General features: G+C 43.6%; 1 protein-coding gene across 3 annotated transcripts in view; it reads left to right on the top strand.

The window, feature by feature from the left end:
* The first annotated feature begins 1299 nt into the window (after positions 1 to 1299).
* EXTL3 (exostosin like glycosyltransferase 3) overlaps positions 1300 to 20079 on the top strand; it is a 139572-nt gene continuing 120792 nt past the window's right edge. Inside the window, exon 1 of one of the 3 annotated variants that reach the window (XM_009283442.2) lies at positions 1300 to 1358. The gene's annotated coding sequence lies outside the window, so the exon portion shown is untranslated. Of the gene's footprint in view, positions 1359 to 19336; positions 19361 to 20079 lie in introns of those variants that run through there. The other 2 variants (XM_009283439.2, XM_009283438.2) reach the window with 2 other exon arrangements.

Below are 20079 nucleotides of genomic sequence, written 5' to 3' on the forward strand. Positions count from 1 at the left end.
CTGCCTGATTTTTCTCCTTGCTGTTTGACTCCTATCACCTCTCCCGGTTGCCTCACCTGTTTTCCCAGGGCATTCCTCCCCCTGCCCACAATAATGATTTCACTGGGGTGGGAAATGCAGCTAACCACACATTCTAGCTATTTGAAGCCAAGATCACAGCAGTCGCATGTGAATTGGTTCCTAGTCCAGAGGCAATTTTTCTGCTTTGGAAACCCCACAAAAACACTGAACTGGAAGGGAACTCCTGATCATTGGATCTTGTCTCCTCATCAGCAGATAGCACTGGGAAAACCTGTCTCACTTCTCTACCTGTGATCTCTGCTAAACACCCCTTTTTTTGGGCAGGAACAGACTGAACATTTTGAAGCAGTTCCTAACTCTGGGGTTTTAACCCAGAGAGGAATTTTCGCTGTTACTCTAACGAACGAATCCTAACCCAGACTGGGATTCCTATGTCTTAACCACCCAGCAAGCAAAATATGTGGGGGTTTTGTTTGCTTCCTTGTGAAAAAGGCAAGTGATACTCATAGGCATATTTAGATATGCGCCATTTCGGTACAGATAGGCTAGTACATGGCTAGGGAATAGGGGAAGCGTTCACGTAGGATTTGGGGCACAGAGCTGGGACTTCCAGTTGTCTCATAACCCGTGCTGACACAGGCTGTGCTTGCTGGGCTAAAGCTAGCATGAGTACGCTTGCAGTTCTGTGGTTGCAATTCAGACACATCCTCAAAAGCAAAGAGCCTGTAGTTTTCTTCTTGGAGACTACTTGACAGTAATGTTTACTGGGGATTGTCGTGGTTGAGTTTGGCTCCTGCCGCTTAGACGGCTGTTTGTCAGATGCAAATGATGTTGGTGGATGTTGCCTGAGCACAGGTGCAAAGCCAATTTGAGGTTTTGGGGTTTGTTAGGAAGGATAAAGACAGAAGCGTGTACAGCACCGTGGCGTACAGCTAATCAATCCCTGGATTGCCTGGGCGTAGGAAGCCTTGAGCACTGGCTGACCAGGTAAATTGATGTTATTACACAGCAGTTTCAGGGCCAGTTTTGAAGTGCAAATTGAAATCCCATTTTTGTGAAATCATTGCTATTAGTTAATTGACGTCTGTTACCAGCAAGAGCAGTTTAGAGGACTGACTAACCTATCAAAGATGGATTTGAAAGGACATTTTGTAGCTTCTGCCTTAACTTGCTGGACATTCCCTACAAGACTGTAGCAATTTTGAAGCAAGTTCCAATATTTTTTTTTTTTTTAATTTAGCATTTGCTGAGGAAGTTTACGATATCCACTCTTTCATATGAGAAGTGCATAGGTATGCTGTGCTCCCTCTGCTGGCATCTGCCCCTGTTAACTCGTGGTGAGTGGACATCGGTTTCTCAGGGCTATGTTGACGTAACCAATAATGCTACAAAGTGACCCGTCCCTCATTGATAAAATCAAGAGAAATACAGAAAATTGAGACTCATAAATCAAGCAAATCAATCTTTTATGTTTGTCAGCGGGGGGAGGGAATCCTAAAGCTCCAAACCAACAAATAATCTGTAGCTGCTAATGGATGTAAAGGATTTTTTTTGAAGGCGTGTGTTTTAATGAGTCTCAGAATTTCTGCCCTTACAGTCAGTTTCTTAAATGGTTGGGATCTCGTTGCCTGGAGTTGGGTGTGTGTGTGTTTTCTCTACCTATCCCCTGTCCTCCCCCTTGCCCCTGAGTTTTGGTGCATTAAGAAAGTGTGTCACGTTTCTAATGCAAATGGCTGCCTGAGAGTAGTATCAGAACATGGGATTAACCCATGAATGTACGAAACCCTCTCAAGTTTCTTCTAATACAAAATGCTAATAACATTTCCCACTGTGGAAGTAACATTTTTATTTCCTTTTTAATGTACAGTTTCCAACTGGTTAGCCTTTTGTCTGTCTTGTTTCATAAAATGCTTTCTTTTATGATTCAAAATACTTGCAGGTATCTTCTTATCTGACTTTCTTCTTAGGGATAGTGGCAGTGCAGTTTCCTGCAGTTTGTTTCCATTCCTGTTGCGTTTTGGTATGAGTGCTTCTGTGCTAAAGTGTATATTCTGACATCTGACTCTGTAGGATGAGCTTTCTTACTGTTTTCTGCTAGCCCTTCTGTGTAACATGGAAGGATTGTGGACCTGCGTAATCATCTTAAATCTATGCCGGTATATTGGTCATCTATGAATTCATTTGAAAGTGATTTATATTTATTTGAAAGCTAGAATGCCATGGAGCAGGAAATAAATTGTTCTATACATGTGTTGTCTTCCTTAGGGGACGCTTCTTGACAGGTTGAGTACTTTCTAACTCCAGTCAAATAGATGATGAATTCAGGTTTGGCAACTTGGTGTGGAAATTGGGTCCTCTGCTTGTTTAAAGGCAGTACAATTGAAACCATCAATGCCCTCTGTTACGTTGTCCCATTAACACGTCTCAATTTTCAATGTGAAGATAAGCTTTTCTTTTCCCCATCCCACCTTGTGGGTCCAGATTTGAATGTGATGTCACTGAATGTGGGAAAGACTTCTCTTTCTTTTCCGCCCTTGATTAAATGCCTCCGCATCATATGTAATGCAGGAGTGCATCGGGATGAAATTTGTACACGTCTTTTAGTGTTTCTATTATGGGCACGAGGAAGTAATTATACTGCAGGTCTGCTCTGTGTAGGCACTTGGTGGGAAGTGATGTGTTCTGGATTGTGTTGGTGTTGAGTGGAGTATATGCTGTGGAGTACTGCTGACATGCAGATGACGCCTGGAAGAGGTTGGCATGAAAACGTTGGAGCTTGTGACGAGAAGAGCTGCCAAACAAGTGGGGAGCCTTGGAGTTGAGAGCAGAGCCTAAATATATAGAGCAATGGTGTGAGCCTCTTTCTAAGGGGTCTATAAAGTCTAAGCAAAGCAGTCCTGAATTCACTATTGGGAGCCTTTCTGTCTGCAGGGAAACTTGTAAGGGTCTGCAAATAAAATAGGCTGGAAACCTTTGATATAAGTCAAGTAGTAACATCAAAGCCATGATGTGTAACCAGCAGGTGGGCAGAAGGCAGGACAGTATGATCCTGTCTTCCTCATTTAGAGGTAGTTTGCTGGCCGGAGATAACACGCGATACAGGAGCCCATTGGCTCCCAGAAGTGCATTGTACATCTAATAATATATGTCAGTGAATAGGTTAACATCATTCTCAGATTATTAATAAAGATAGCAGTCCCGTAGCAAATGGGAAGAAGAAAAAACAACCCATGCATTGTTCAAGTAAGATACTTCTTTCCTTAGGCATCTCTCCTGGGAAGACCTTGGTACTTGTAAATGAATCTGCCGCCTACCTTGTGTACCTTCATTTTAATGTGGGGATTGAGGAGGAGCCAGCTATAGGAAAACCAGCCAGAGATGGATGCGTTGGAAAGTTGCCACTAATTACTGTGGCGTCTGACAATTAGCTGTTGTTAAGCCTTTCCTTGCAAGTTCTCAACCGTGCATCAGGAAGCAAAAACAAGGACCTGGAGAAAGGCAAGAGCTGTCCTTGTGATGATCTTGTAAAAAAAAAAAAAGTTCTGGGTGGTTGTTACTTTGCTGATCTTCCTAAAAGCAGAACATAGAGTTGATTCTGACGCGGTTCCTTTCTAGCGGAGCAGGTAGGATTTGGTGCACCCAGAAGCTCTATGTTCTTTCACTGTTGGGCTCTGTCATAGTCTGCAAACTTCTTGCGCCTCTTACCTATAAAACAGGTTTGAGGCTACCTTACTTCACGGGAAAGCTGTAAATCGGTAATGTCTGCAAAGTGCTATTGCTGATATTAATCTTAGAATTCTTAACGAAAATTAAGATTTAATGAAAATAATAATAAAAAGACTCAAAGAAGTCTTGTAGTTGGTTTCTCACATTTGCCTCCAGGGTCTTCTGACTTTGTTTTTACTTTGTGGCAGTGATGAATAGCACCAAGCCTTTTGCAAGTGTCTCAAGGGTGTCGTTAGTTAGGAGTACGATTGAGCTGGAGCTGCCAGGTATCGCAAGGCTTTTGTACAGAAGCTAATTTCCCCCCCACCTCTCGGGAATCAGACCTGCTCTTTCTCTGGAAATGACTTTTACATTGCCAGGACAGTGATGATTTTGATTAGAAAGGCCAAGCAATGCAGTTGTTCCTTCCTTGTCAAAGGAGCTGTCGGGGAACAAGATGTTTTTGCATCGGTTGAATGTCTATCTTGCTGAGCTTGTGTTTGAGATGACATTACTCAGGCAGCAAGGCCCAGAGCATCTTCTGGAGTAGTTTACACAAGTACGACCCAGGCTTTGCACCGACTTGCGTCTCTGTATAATTCCATTGACTTGGAAGGAGCGACATGTAATCTCTAGACAGATCTTGAGTCTGTTTTAATATGCATCTCTGATCTCTAATGCGTGCGCAGACACAGCGATCCTTTTGGTTACCACTGAAAGCAGCTGTATCTGGGACAGAAAGTGGCAGCTGTTTGACAAATGTAATACAGTAGGTATTATAAAAAGAACCAAAGTGAATTTCCTCTTCTTAAAACTGATTAAAGCAAAAGCAGCATTGCCAATGTTTCTTGTGAGCTTAATGCTGCTTTGCAGGGGTGTCTTGCTTGGACGCTTTGCTGTCCCTGTACCTATTCTTAGCCTGTTTACCAAAAGCTGTTGTGGGAGCGCTGTGTTAACTCATACCATGTACAGACTATTTGTATGTTTATGTGGAGCCTTTTGGGGAGGGGGGGGATTATAGAATCATAGAATTCTATGATTCTATGATTCTATACCTGAGCTCTTCTGTCACCTTCCCCTGCTTTTGTGCTTTACAAATCTGTAGGAAATAGAGGTTATTGTTTCCATAGTATCTGAGTGTATCGCAGTGCTTCTGTGGTATAGTACTGCCCAGTCCTTGTTGACACTGACCTTTGGATGTGGGATTCGTGTCACGGTTGAACTGATTCCATAGCTTGCTGCTGAAAGGGGTGGCCTTGGTCCCTTTCCCTCTCTCAGCTCTGCAGTCCTTGTCATTTATATGATGCCTCAGCGAGGTGATTCAGTTTGATAATCCAACAGCAAACTGCCTGTGGGTTTTTTGGGGGGAGGTGGGGGGTTCCCTTAGCAGTAGGATGGGGGGTGAAGTTGCTAGACGCCCCTTCTCTCCTTTTCTTACTGTTAGTTCACTGTATTAATGTTCCTGCATTGGGATATTCCTGTCTTGAGTCCAGCCTGGCTCTCCCAAGACATGAGATATGAGCATTGGCAGTGCCTGAGGAGGAGACCTGCTCACTTGGCAGGGGGCAGGGAGTATGTCTGTGTATTGATATTTTTACCCAGCTCTGGTACTCTGAATTTTGCTGCCCCAAGGCTACGAGGGGTAGATGCTTGGTACGAGCTGACCTGTTTCTGTTACTCAAAAGGCAAAGCGAGAGGCAGAGCAGCGAGAAGCTGGACTTGCTGTTTCTTTGCTGCTGGAGGGGATGGTGGGGACGGGCACCTGCTACTTAGGGAGGGCAATGCCTGTGTGTGCTTGGCCCCTTCCCCTGGCAGCGATAGGAGTGGCTGAGCATTGCAAGGTTTGGGCAGATGTAGAATAGGTAGCGGGGCAGTGACGCAGCTGCTGTGCTGTGTCAGAGGTTTGCTACAGCGCTCTTTTACCTTTATTGCAAATCTGGAGTCTGCTCGGGACCAACGAGGGTAATTTAATGAAGCTGGGGGACTTGTTATAAACGAACGCGCTGAATGGACAAGAACGGTTCGCTGTTGTATGTGACTGTGAAGGTCAGTAGAATAGGATGCTCATTTTTCAGTTCCTGCATGCTGCTGGGTGAAACCGAGGTTTGTGCTGACACAGGCAGTTCCTGTTAATGGGGACTGGAGTTGCACTGAAAGAAGAAAATGCCCCGTTTTGAAGGCTGCTTGGCAGTGGGACAACTGGAAAGACATGTGGTATTGGTACAAATCTTTTCAGACTTTGGCGCTTCTTTTTAATTGCCTGACTTTTTATTCTGAGGCCTTCTTACTATGACTTCTGCTCTTCTGTTACGAGAAGTGAAATTAATAATCTCCCTTATTTCCCATACATGGAAAGGAATGTCTTCATTCTGGCCCAAGTTTAACTGCAGATGAGATCTGTTTTGGGAACTGCGTTATGCAAAAGCAGAGGGAGAGGAAGAGGAAGCAAACAGTTGTGTAGCCTACTTGCTTTGAAATGCAGTTTTAATGGTTCCCTGGTATTCATATAATTATTTAACTGGCTATGCGATCCTTGGGATTATTACTCTTTCCAAGTAATAACTAGAGCAGTAAAGATGTCTTATTAAACTGAAAAAAAGAATTGGCGTATGTTGTTTTCAGTATTGCATTTTAGTAATTGTTTGCAACGACCTTTTGGAATCTCTGAGAGAAAATGTGTTTGCTTGACTTTCTCCCAGATCAGCTCCTGGCTATCTTGATATAGAGCAGAACTGAGTTGTTTTGGGTTTTTTAATTACATTCTGACAGCAAAGCCTATTCTTCTGTGTGCATTACAGTTCTGGCTTTTTTAAAGGTTAAGCTGTCTTTAACAGGACTTCTGCAGACATAATTTTCTGAAACTTTAGGGTTTTTTAGTTTTTTTTTTTTTTTTTTTTTGATCCAGAATTGCTTGTCCTTGGTGTTATTTCAAAATAATGCTTTATTTATTTATTTTTTGATCTAAAATTCTCACTCTATTTTTGAATGTCTAGAGGCGTGATGATGAAAGGGCTGTGGTTTGTTTCTGGATTTTGTTTGGGTTTTTAGTTTGTTTTTTTTCATTTTTGTTTGGGGTGGGGTTTCTTTGGTGGTGTTTTTGGTTTGGTGTTTTTTTTGTTTTGTTTTTTTTTTTTTAGCTTAACGGGCTGTAATGTGATTAGGTCATAAAACCTTCCCAGGTTTGGGGAAAAAAAAATCCTTTTTTTATTTTTTTTAATTTTTTTTTTTTTTACAAAGTTTTAGCAAAAGTCTTGTGAAATCTTGTTCCTCGATGTCACTGGATTGTGGTCACAGACCACTGTGGGTTTGGTATGTAGGAAAATGTCAAACACCTGCGAGGGCCTCTCTCAACACAAACTGCGTGTCTATGTTAAACCTGCTCTTCTCAGGGACGAGACCAATGGTTCCTCTTTTTTCCCTTTCAAAATGTCTCTTCTGGCCTTCTTCCTCTTTCCTCTCTAAAATCTGACAACTCTTGAGATCTAAGGGTCGGAAAAACAGATTGATTGAAATCTCTCAGATCAACTCAGCGTTTAAGTATGAGTTTTCACGAGAGCCCATTGCACCATGTGTTTTCTGAAGCTGTACTTGGAGAGGCTGTGAGAGCCTGGTCCTTCAAATACACCAAAGCAAGCTCTGTGAAACAAGCATCAAAGAGCAGGTGCTGCAAAATTAGGGTTCTGCCAAGTTTTGAGAAACAAAATTGCACTGACGGAGATGTGCGTGTCTCAAGGGAAAATAAGTCTCCAAAATGAGTGTCCAAGCTGAACAGACGCCGTAAATATCTCCGGTAGCTCAGTTTGCAGCTGGTCCTTCCCTGCCTCCAAGTCTGGTCCATTAAGGCAGCATGGTATCTAGAAGGACTGAAATGCTGGAGTTATTTGCATAGATGACAGAAATGAGCGGAAGAATCAAATGGGACCCAACCACATGTCTCCTTAGAACCACACTGAACTGGAGCTGGGTGAGCAGAAGCATGTGTGATTTCAGCCCCCTAATCAGGCTGGTTTTTGCACATCATAACTTGAGAAAGTGGGCTTTTCATCCTTGAATCTGAATAGAGAGACCTGAGGGGCAGTCTGTATTTCCTGCTAAATTCTAGATAAGATCTTCTACTGTTTGAACTTGCAAAGCAGTTTAAGTGTGTGCTTCCCTGCTTGCAGGTCTCCTGCAAAGAGTTTGATCCACCCCTTCATTTTGTTGAGTCTGTGAGGAATGAATGATGTTCCTCAAGCTGTGAACACAAGAATGGTTTAGCTTTAAAAAAAAAATTTAAAAAATCCCCTGCAAACAGATGATGTAATGCCCAAGCCCCATGTTTAAACAGTAGCTAATTTGCCAGGGGATAAACCAGAGTTAAATCTGTCAGGCTTTCTAATTCCCAGGTTCAGCAGAGCTTTGTTCTTTGTGCTTGCAAATGCAGGATACGTATGTGTGTCCACTGCTGTCGGTGAGATTTCCTTCAGCTTCTGTGGCTAAAGAGTTTGTCCAGGGGCGAGAGAAAATGTTGCTATAATCCTTTTGTTGCTGTAAACCTTGATATGTATCTTTTTGTTTTTACGTTTTACTCAGTGACTGAATTAAAAAAAAAAAAAAAAAGCCCGAAGAACCAAACCCGTCTCTTCAGTGAGCTGCAGCACTGCAAAATAGAGTTTCTTCTGAATTTGGATCTTGTGTCTTTGCAGGCACCTTGCTTTCGCCAAGCAAGGATAGCTCCCTGCAAGGTCCCAGGGGCACTGCTGGGCGGGAGGCTCCACGCTCTGCAGCTGGTTTGGGCTGCACATGGACTGTTTACTTGGCATTTGGACTCTCTTCTCCCAGACAGTTATGTACAAAACAAGGAACACTTAGTTTTCACGTGTGTAGCTTTGTTTTTTATGAGCAGCTTTCTCTACTGGTGGCAGCTCTGACCTGTGTAATGCTTCGTATCTGCTGACAGGAGGGGACTTAACTGTGGTTGGTTGTGTAAGAGGGAGGTATGTATCAACGCTTCCCCCACCACCCCCCCGCCCTGGGATGCTCCGTTTATTGGGATTTTTCACTGACCTATTCTTTTAATCTTCAATTTTGGCACCATTTTCCAGGGCTCGTGTGAGCAAAGAACTTTGCCAGCTAGCAGGATGAACTAGCACATGCGACAGGGTTAGAGAGATCCAGAAGGTTTAGTGTCTGCCTGCAATCACGGAGGAGGGGAGGCGATGCTATCATGAGAAAATGAAGTGACAGTTTAAGGAATTGCTTCTATTTTCTCTAGCTTTTTATATTGAAAAAGGAGAAATGTCAGTCTTTTAACTTGGAGCAGCTTCATATGAAAGTTGACACCTATTTCTTTGCTATGTCATTAACCAACTTGGCATGCTGGGTGGTTTCAGCAGTTTTTCTTCCTCTAAACAGTGCTGGCAGAAAACTCTGAGAGCGAGTTGCGCTGACGCTGCGCTTGGTCTGGAGATGTTGCTCTGGAAAACAGTCACTTTGGGAGAGATCACATCTGTGAAGAGATGTTGCTGACTCACAGCATTGATATCTGCTGGGATGTGCTTGTTTTAAACAACTGGATTTCAGAAGCTTATAAAAATTGCAGAAGGGGGTGGGAAGCTGAGAGACTGTCCTGCAGTTGATGGTTTCTTACTTTTTCCATGGTTTCTGTTGAAAACTAAGAGTAAGAGTAGAGGGCCAGTTGCAATTTATGGTGAAGTTGTGCTTAATCTGTTGCGTTTATTATTATTTTATTCCTCACACTCTGCTTGCTGACTTGACTTCCTGCTCTTTGGCATTATTTTCACATAAATCCTTTTCCTCAGAATTTCCTTGTTCTCTGCCAGCTGTGGAGCAGCTGTGAAGACACCAGAAAACATTAACTGCTCTTAAGAACTGCTCAGAGACGCATGGTTTTGCGATGGAGACTGGATTTAGCTGGAGCTCCTTGTATGGGCTGAACTGTGATGGGGATGTGTTGAGAAATTGTGGACTGGTTCAGACAACAGGCCTTTTGTTTGATTGCCTTAGCAACCCTGCCTCTCTGAAAGACGAGATGTTGTTCGCAGGAAGGCTGGTTGTTTCTCATGAAGCAGGCCTGGTTTGGAGATCAGCAGGACTGATCTCAGGAGACACTGGTCCTTCTATTCCCTCAACCCCTTTTTTTGACAACAAGAGGTCTCCAGCCAAAAGAAGACTGTGGTTATCTAGTGTTTGTCCCCCAAATCCCAAGCGGCGTGTCCTGCTGTCTCTCATCCTTCGCTATATCTGCTCCTGTGGGCACAATGCGCTGAATCTAAATAAATTGTAGTCCTTGCTAAATATCTGTCAAATATCGACTTAGTCTGTGGCGTGAGCTGACTAAGCTGAAATTAATGGTGTAATTCTAGCTTGTTTGGCATGTGTGTATAGGCAGTTTTCGTTGCAGATGGTAGAGGAAATTAAGATCTTACCTTGACTCCATCTCAAGGGGAGGAAAGGGAAGCCACAGGCTTATAATGGCAGTAAGGAAAGGCTTGGTGGAGACATGGGGGAGAGTGTTTGTAAAGATGTTTTTTGAGGGTGATAAAAACTCTTCCTAATGAGTGAGGTCATAAGACAAAATTGAGGAGTTGTTGTTAATTGTGTGCTATTACAGATGTCTTGAAATGATCTCCTGCGTTCTGGTCCATTGCCATACCCCTGGGATAATTTTTCTTAATCTGTTGAAAATGAGATCCAAAAAAATGAGACAATCTGGCTGGCTGAGGTTTCAGCATAGATCAGCAGACACAGTGCGGGTATCTGCTGGCTTTGCATGTTCTGTGGAAGCTTTACCCTCTGTGGAGATAAGGGTATCTGGAAAGAGACCATGGCATCTCCTTTCCTTGGGCTGAGGAGACATGGGACAACTCCATGTGTTTTTGATATGCTACTGCAAAATGACAAAGCACTGATGTCTTCAAGCAGACAAATGGAGATGCAAAAAGGTGCCTGAAGTCGTACGAGTCATCCGAATGAGCTGATGGCAGAACTGGAGCTAAAACATGCAACTTTCCTTGTGTTTCAGAGCTACCGTGCAGCCTGTCCTTCAAATTCCTGGGAAGCTTGTGGGTTTTTGAGGTTATCTCTGAGGGGTTTGTTGCTCGCATAAATAAATCTTGGGATTCAAAACAATAAAGATGCAGCTTCGGGACCAGTCCTGCTTGAGTGACTGCAGGGATCTCACTGCTGGTACTGTGAATCTGGTGGAAGCTTATGTAAATGGTGAGCTCATGAGTTGTTTTTTTAAAGACACCTTCCCCCCCCAGCTTTTTGCTGCAGTTTTGATGCAGGCAGTAAGATCTCCATTGTAGTTTTCAGCTTCATGGGAGCTTTATGCCTACAATTGATCAGTTCCTAGCTGATCTTCAGTAGCCCAGAGAGCAAATGTAATGCAGCAAATTCATTATATGCTAAAATATTTATCGTATTACTGTAAAGGTCATTGACGACAATGAAGGCTCAGTACAATAGTCCTGAATCTTTCCAAAGATGGTATCTGTCACCACTCTCTTTTGAGAGCGGTGCCTGTTAAAGTACCTGGAATAACTTATCCTTGGCACATGCTTTTTGAGGTATGTGCTTGGATCCTCCATAGGTCAATAAATAGCTGTTGTACTGCATCTGAAAGTTAACAGCTGTATTTAATTTTGTTGTGTGTACTCTCACAGGCAGGCACGAAGGACAGAGCAGGAAAGGAGTCAATTTAACCTTGTACTTTTTTGCTTGATTTAAGTAATTTGAAGAGTTGTATAATAAAATCTCTGTGATCTTATTTCTATTAAGATTATAGTAATCTAGAACTGTTATGAATGCTGAAGGGCATTTTTGCTCCTACATGTGTAGGAGTGAATTACTTGTTGCATAACATGATTTGGAAAGATAGCGATGAAAAGGCTTCTCAGCAATGAGGTGGGCTGTGACTTGCCTTCCCCTGAACCACAAACTGAAATATCATTTGGCAAATGGATTCAGGGCTGCGAGGAACCTCTCAAACCACTTTCACAGGTGCATGAGTGGTAGTGCGTAACTGTTCCCTGTTGGAGGGCCCCGAATGGTGTAGGATATATGACTGACCTATTTGGTGGTAGCTTCAGCATCTGGCTAGGATTAGTTGTTCAGCCAGCTGATACCCAATTCCGTCTTACAATGGTATGTCTTTAAGCAACAGTTAGATGATTGGATGCTGAGGAGCATTTTGGAGTCTGGCCTTGCAAATACAGCTTGTTAATTGAAGCTATGCTCACTGTCAAGGCTGCCCTTTTAAGTTCTGCTGTCTGTCGTCCTAATGATATTCCAGTCTCTCTGGCTTCTCATTGACTGCAGATGAAGCGCTGACTGCAGTCTGCCTCTGATCCTCACTTTGTTAGACAGGGACTGTGGTTCGTCTGCCAAGCAGTGGCTGCTGGCATGCCCATTTGTCACCTGTGGCCACTCCTCTTTCTGTGATGGGCTCTTTCCTCGTCACACCGAGAGTTTTGCTAATTGGAAGTGAGCATTGAAGGGGCCGCGTTTATTGTTTGGTGTCACGAGTAAGCTCTTTGCCTGAGTGCGTGTTTCAGGCAGCTGCATGAGGTTCAACAGCTTTGTCTGTCATGATCAGACAGATCTCTAGATAATCTAGCAAATCTCTTGATTAGGAGGGTGGAAAATAATATGCTTTGATTTACAGATGTTGCTGCACAAAAAGTGCTTCTGTGAATTCTCTGAATGGCAATATCTGGGTGTGTTTGGCATCCTCAATTTCTGAGTACATCCATTTTCTGAACGTATCCTGAATTTCTGCATACTTTTCTGGACAGAGTATGCAGTTGCTTGCAAATATAACATGGACAGCCGTTTTACAGACAAGCAGATTATTAATAACTTTTCAGTAGCATTGTAAGCCAAGTTGAGGGATTATATTGGGTCAAGAGTCCTTGAAGTTCACGGTAAAAAAGACAAAGGACGATAGAGGCTATTGCCCTATGTCTGATTTTACAGGCAGGGTTGAAAAAGGGAAGGGGACGAAGCATATTTTGAATTAAATCCTCTAAACACCTTTTCCTTCTCTCCCTTGGGAAGCTGTAGCCAAACTTGAAACCATTTTCCAGGGTCTGTACCTCTGTGAGCAGTGGAAGGGGGAAAGAGATGCAGCAGGCACGCATATCTCGCATCTGCAGCTCGTGGTGGCTGTTATGGTGAGGGCGCACCAGCAGCAGGAGTGTTGGAGGTATTTGTGAAGGGTGTTGAAGTATTTTCTCCTTTTGGGCATATAAGCTCCCTTGGTTATAGACTGACTGACAGATACGCAGAAGATTAGGAAATGTTTTCGCAAACCCTTGAAGTTGTGGTAAGCTGGAAAAAAGAGGTCCTGTGGTCTCTCTCTCCTGGCTGTGTGGTAGACCAGATTGGGAATTGATCGGATTGAATCTAAGCTTTCTTCTTGTTTGCGAGGTTAGTTGTAACCTCAGTTTGCTGTGCAGCCACACTGTGCTTTTGCTGGGACGAGGAAGAGGAGAGGTGATGGGAAGGTAGAAATACTCTTGTTTGGTTTGAAGAGCTGATGAATTTATGGTGTTAGCTTCTTTGCTGTTTAAGGTGAGGGCAGCATTCGAGTAGGAGACACTTAGGTTGGGACTCTTTTGTACAGATGTAGTTGTCATTTGTGGTTGTAGTTGTGGTTTGTTGTTTTTTTGGTTTTGTTTTTTTTTCTTTCTCTGATGTCTGCTTTATAGTCAGCAGAGAAAAACAACCATTTCTGTAGCACAGTTCATCTTGTCCAAAGTAGATATTTTGAACCAATCAAGTTTTATATACCCCAGAAATGCCTGCTTCTTCTGCTAGCTGTAGAGAGAGGCAGACCAGCTAGTTTAGGTGTAATGGTAATTGGTTGTGGCCCACCATGACACCTTATTGAATGAGAAGTGGCTTACGCAAGGCCAAACTTTGGGTGCTGGGTAGTTTTGGAGACTGTACAAGCTCCTCGTAGTTGCAGCTTCCTCCTTCTCAGCAGAAGGAAGAGCTGATGTGGTCGCTGGATCTGATTATACCATGTGGTAGCAGGTCTGAGGTTTGAAGCAGGTCTGAGGTTTGAAGCACATTTCTGGCCGTTTTAGTGAAAGTCATTGCGTGATGGTTCAAATATCAGTGAAGAAAGTTGAAGGGCTTTGTTTCACTCTCCTGACCCTGGAAAGATTGGTCAGTTTGTCAGCTGTGATCCATCCACAAGGGAAAGGTCCAGCTAGATGGGGTGATGTCCTGGTAGCAAGCTTGGAGGGGTCTTACTGCACTAGCAAAGGAGGGAACGAGATAGTGCAAAGGGTCTTTTCCCAAGTGATTTTTGTATCTCTGATCAGATGTGCATTGGTGGAGGAAATCACCCTGAAAACGGCCACAGAGCTTTTTGTTTTAACTCTCTAACTTGAGCCTAGATCATACAAAGCAAACCCTCTGAGCCCATGAAGGGGTTTTTGTGGAGGAATAAAGCTTATTGTCAGCTGCGGTGTTCAAACCCTTGGGAAATTGTGACCATTGTCTGGGCTATTATTGCTTAATAAAAGCTTTGCATTTCCTCATTCAAGGTCTTTAAAATCTGGTTCTGTGCTTTTAAAAATAACTCAGCGTGAGCTGCAATTGGGAGCATTCACAGAGGAAATTCTTCAGCTGTTTAAAACAAAGTGAAGGGAGGGAAAAAAACCCTCCTTAAAGTGCTTTTACTTGTCTGTGAAGAGTGAGTGTGTCTGAGCTGTGCTTCTACTATCTGGAGAAAGCACAGTGGGGTGAGAGCCTGGTTCTGCTCCTGCTGGAGGTTGGTTTGTCTGCAACCTTCAAGGGTTTTGGGCCCAGTGCTATCCCAGCTGGGGGGCCAGGGCCGAGACTGGGCCGGACACACTGAATGCATCCTCTTGGGATGGAGGGGACGGCGCACCTCTCGCGGATGAGTATCTCCGGGCAGGTGGGTGGACCAGCATTCACTGATGGGGTTGATGCTTTTTGTGCTTGATGCAAAAGGCAGGAAAATATTTTTCTTTCTGCTTGTAGCAGGCCACTCCAGGAAGGGTAACTTTAGGCAAACTGAAACTCGGTCATGCACTGAAGGATGTGCAGTATTTAGGGCACCTGCTACTGCAGGCTCTGCACTGGCTTTGGGGAGCTGCCTCGGTGCAGACAGTGCTGCAGGCTATGGCAGGGGTCACTAGTGGGGGGCAGAAATGGAGCCAGCACTTGAAATGGAGCCAGCAGGTACCGCAGCTAGCCTCACTGCTGTTGGGATGCTGGGCAAGGGAGTTGTTTTTGAACCAGCCAGTGCTGGGGTGGGGAAGGGGGCAGAGGAGGGGGTGCTATGGGCTCTGCAGTGGGCATCAGCCCTGAAGTTGGCTTATCTGTAGTTTTTGCTTTTCCTGACATCTGCTGTGAGGTTGTAGCCTTGCACAGAAGCCCCTGAACTATTTTGCAAATCCACTTTTGGAGGCTTGTGTCTTTCCATATGTGTGTTCTTGGGTTTATTTTCCTTCTTGTGTGGAAATAATTATATTGCTTGTTTCTTATGTTCTGGCTTTGACTATGAGGAGGAATATATTCAGGTTTTCTTGTGTTGTGGGTTTTTTTTTTCCCTCTACAGCAAGCAGTGCAGTTTCTGCTGTTAAAATATTCTGGACAGCAGTTGCTGCCCACGTACAGCACAGAAATGTGTGTTTAGTGGTTGCAAGGCATGCCTGCTCTGGGTGTGCCTTCTTGTTTCGTTCAGTGCAAGTGTCCATGTATATGATTGGCCATAATTTATCATTGCCATTAAGCGAGGGAGATATCATTTACATTAGTAATTTGTGCTTTGTGCAGGCCAGAATTATATACGTTGACTCTTGATTTTGAAATGTTTTCTCTTGGAGCTGTGTGTTTCTTGCAGGATAGAGGCCACAGCGTGAGGAGGGAGCTGCCTGGGATGGCACTGGGCTGCAGCAGTGCTACAGAAGACACTTGGTAGTGAAGAGGCTGATCGCTGGGATATCAGCTCAGTTTTACCATTGAGATAGGAAATGAATTTAGGCAGAATATGCCTCTTCTGTGCCTTGGTTTCTCCACTGGAAAATCAATACAGCATGACTTGCCTTTTCACTGCGTTGGACAGCTTGCAAACTTTTCAAACTCTGCATAATGAAGTCAGAAAACAGACAAATACGAGCATTGGAGAAATACCTTAACTGCAAGGTGTGGTGAGACCCTAGCACAAGAGAGCGGTGAAAAGCCTAGCATTGGTGTGTTTCCAAGCCGTGTTCAAGCAAGCGCTGAGATGCCTTAGATACGGTATGCTGCGAAGTTCAGCGTTAGCTGGACCTTTTGCCTACAGGCAGCGCTCAGAGCCATTTCTTTTCCTTAGAAAGAAGGATGGAAAGGGTTTGTGAGTGTGTGTGCGTGTGTGTTCATTAGGAGCAAGCAGGAGTTACTCTCCCTCCCTCTCACTGTCTTCTGTAGTATCCGTGATATGCACAGGTGTATGCGATGCGAGAGAATGGGGACAAGACACAGCCCTGCAGTAGCTAAATCCTGTCACACCTTTGTGTGGATTGGTATTACTTGAAATTTTCTAGGTCATGTGCACCATTAAAATGATTTCCATGCCTGTGTTTGGAGAATCTGCTGTGCCTATTTTCATTTATACCCATGTGACTGATCCAGGGCCATATGTTAAGAATATAGCTGCTTTTTCTTTTTTCTTTTTTTTTTTTAACCATTGGTGTCTAAATATATCTAATAAAAATGCAGACTGGAGCTCTTTCATGAGGCGATAAGTCATTCCTGCCTCTCTTCTTTTTAAGACAAAACCACCTCACACACTGGCTTCTTTTTGTATGGACTTCTGCTTTGCATTTCTACACATTCATCATAGCATGAAGCCTCTCACAAAAGGCAGTAAGAAAAGACTGCTGAACAGACCGTTTTGGCGTGCATAAATCTGAACTCTTGCAAAGGGAAACCCTCAGCTTTAGCGGGGAAAGCCACAGGCTGTGTGTGAGTGCATGTGATGATAGAAGGTGTTTTGGGGAAAAATAAAAGATATAGTGCTGAGTAAGTTTAGCATGGTCTTGAATTGTACAGCTAAGAACAGGAGCCATTAGGAAGCAGTTTGCAAGGGGAAATATTTCCAATTTTGTTCCTTCCCTTTGCAAAATTGCAAAATTCAAGTGATGGAAAAATCTTTTTTATTGCTGGCACCTAATTTCTAGGTTAAATCGGTGGCTGAGGTTGTGTGCAGCAGCGTGTGAGTGGTGGCTGGGGGGTGTGTGGCACTGCTGGGCACGGATGTACAGATACACTGTTTTGATTTTGAACCTTCAGTTCTGGGAGGAAATAGCTTCGCTACAAGAACAGCTCTGGTTTGCAAGCACATTGCTGTGCACACTGCTGCAGCAAATGTACCGTGGTTGTGGTTTGACAGCTGAAGTCAGAATACAACTGCTAAATCAGATTACACTTGCACATGGTGGCTGGGTGTGAAATCCCAGGTGGCTGAGTGGCACTGTCACCGATGCACCGCTGTGCGGTTGCACAACGTGTTTTCTGGAGCGGCAGAGTCGTCTCCCCGAGTTGCCATGCCTGAACGCTTGTTTGTGTCCCAGTGCTGCTGCTCGCCTCTTCTGCCAGGACATCTGTTCGCAGGCTTGTACTGTGAACTGCATTGCTGAAATGTCCAAATTGGGGAAAAGAAAAGATGCGCTTGTTTTGGAAGGGCTTCTTCCTTTTTTTCACCGCTCACAGGTTGATCCCGCATGTGGTCGGTGTGGTGACAAGCTCTAAGTTGGGGCGCCAGTCTCCTTTTGCTAGAGAAGACCCACCATGTGGCTACACAGCGAGACTTGCTTCAGCAGGCCTACAGAGGAAGAGAAGGAGGAAAGGGGAACCTTAGCAATTCCAAGTTGTGATCGAGGATTGAAAGCCAGAGTTTTGGTATATAAAACAATAGATCTGTGAGTAATTGTTTAACCATGAAGTATGTCAGAACAGCTGAAAAAGAAATTGATGAGTTCTCTAAAATGCCAGCTCACGTGAAAAATTTCTGAGAGAAGGTAGTCTGGGTTGTGTTTTTTAATTTAATGATCTCTTCAGATGGGCAGTCAAACCCTACTAATCAAATTTAGCAGGGCCTTGCATAATAAGAGGTGCTTTATTTACAGGCTGCACATTCGCACTGAGGCACAATGATAAATTATTTAACTATAGATATCCAAAGAAGTGAGCCAGGCGCCTGCTGGGTCGCGTTGTCTCACTGCTTCCCAGCTTTGCATGTTCTCTCACTGGCTAATTCACCAAATCCAGCCATTTGCAGAAGTGGTCTCTTGGTTATTAATGTTAATTAGCGAGGTTCTGCTCTATGAATATTCCTGTAGTATGCGCTTTCAAAACATACAAAGTGCTAAGCTCTTCACCCGTGTAACGAGCGTGTATATAGCTGTATTGTTAATTAGCTGCATCCCTCCAAGGACGTGCGCCCCACTTGGGAATGGTAGTTTTGGTGTTTAGCTGCTTGTGGTAGTTAGAGCAAGTCCCCTCCGAGACCCGCTTGCAGACTTGTGCCGTAGTCAGGTTGTCAGATTTTTGGCCTTTGTTTTAATCATTAGTTTCTCCTCTGTGCATTCTACTTAATAAACAGTGCAGTTTCTAGTATTAGTTATTTTCAGATTTGCCATTAGTACCTTGTTTTAATCCGTGCCGACAAAGCACCTGACTTGATATATGCTCCAGGCAGGGGTCGGGATTTAAGTGTTCTTCAAAAAAGCTTTTATGCTATGAGAATGGTGCTCCTTGTGCTGATGACAGTTTTAAATCTCTGCCTCCTAATAACCATCCTGTGATAACACCTTCTTCCTCCGACTTACACAAACAACTCTGTTCCAAGGAGAAATTTCCCCCTGAAAATGTAGAAGTGCCGTTTGTTCTGCAAAGTTCAACTGGGGCTTTATTGTTGCTCTGATTTAATTTCCTTGCTGATGAGATGCTCCCACTGTGGATGACACATCTCTGAGAGATATCTTCTCTCTGTAGCTTGGTAGAAAAATGTCCCTCTCCTCGTTTTAACACCAAGGGCAACAGAACAGAAGATGATGATACTCTTTGCTGTATAGGTAAATAATATGGCTGTAAATGAGAACCAAGTTATACTTTAATTTTTATGTATGTTCAGGATGAAAAAGCAATGCGAGATCCGCAGGTCTTTCCAAAAGAGGAGGGTTGTTCTCAAATATGTATGCCTTGTCCCTAGTCTTAAGTTTTCGGTATAATCCAGAAAACTCTTGGTTTTACCGTTTGATTATAATTTGCATTTAGATTGGCTGCCTGAAGGGGAGTCGCTTGCGAGGGGAGATGGGGCTATGTGGCTCGAGTCTCTTGCAGATCTGGCTGAAAGTAATGGCATTTACATAAAAACCATTAGCTCTGTTATTGATAAACATGAAAGGCATCCATTTCATTTAATTTTCTGATGAGGAGTCTTTAATATAAGCATACACTAGCACTGCAGTAGTAACATTCCTGCCCCCCATCCCTCCTTACTGACCTCTTGTTCTTTTAAGGGCAAGTTTTGTTTTGGATTTTGTTGGTAGGGAGATGTGGAGTTACTTCTGTTCCAATTCACTGAAGTAGCCAGTTGTCGTGCTACGTGGTAGGGAATTATTTAATGCTCATCTTAAGAGGTGTCTCTATTAATTGAACAGGGATTTAATGTCTCCCTGAAGCATAATTGGTCTGTGTGTGATGTATACTAACATGTATGTCAAGCAACGGGTTTTCCTTTTGTCTGCATCCCAGCACTGTTCTATGGGTAATCTTTTGCTTAATCAGAATGGGTTTAAGCAGAAGTTCAGTGGCTCCTTATTAAGGGGATAAAGTGTGTTGAAACAACAAATCTATTAAAGGAACTTCTTTGGTGCACGCTAGATCACATCCCATCTAACCCTTCAGGACTGTGTCTTGATAAAGTAGTTTTTGTGGCCAGCGAGGAAAAATCTGTTTCCCTGTGTAATGCTCTTGACCACATGTGTAATGGTGCATTGGTGATCAGCATGTGTCACAAAGAGCTGTGATTCAACGTCTTGGTAGTAATTGGTTTTGTGTAGCTATTGCTGCAACTCTTACATAAACGTCTTGCTTTACTCTTGGGTTGGATCAGGTCTGACCTTCTTGAGAATCTCCAGAGGCAGCTGGTGCCATAGTTGTTTTCAAACATCACAGCATTTGCTTGAGAGACCTTGCTGTGAGCTTTGCAAGCTCTTTCAGTTCTTGACTTCAGTGTTGGGGGTGGGGGAGTGTCCATGTCTGTTTTGCATTGCTTAGCTGGCCTACTTCTTGATTTTTTTTTTTTTAATTTTTTTTTTGTTAATT

This window comes from Aptenodytes forsteri, unplaced genomic scaffold (assembly GCF_000699145.1).
Source record: "Aptenodytes forsteri isolate BGI_AS27 unplaced genomic scaffold, ASM69914v1 Scaffold534, whole genome shotgun sequence".
In the NCBI taxonomy this organism is placed as follows: domain Eukaryota; kingdom Metazoa; phylum Chordata; class Aves; order Sphenisciformes; family Spheniscidae; genus Aptenodytes; species Aptenodytes forsteri.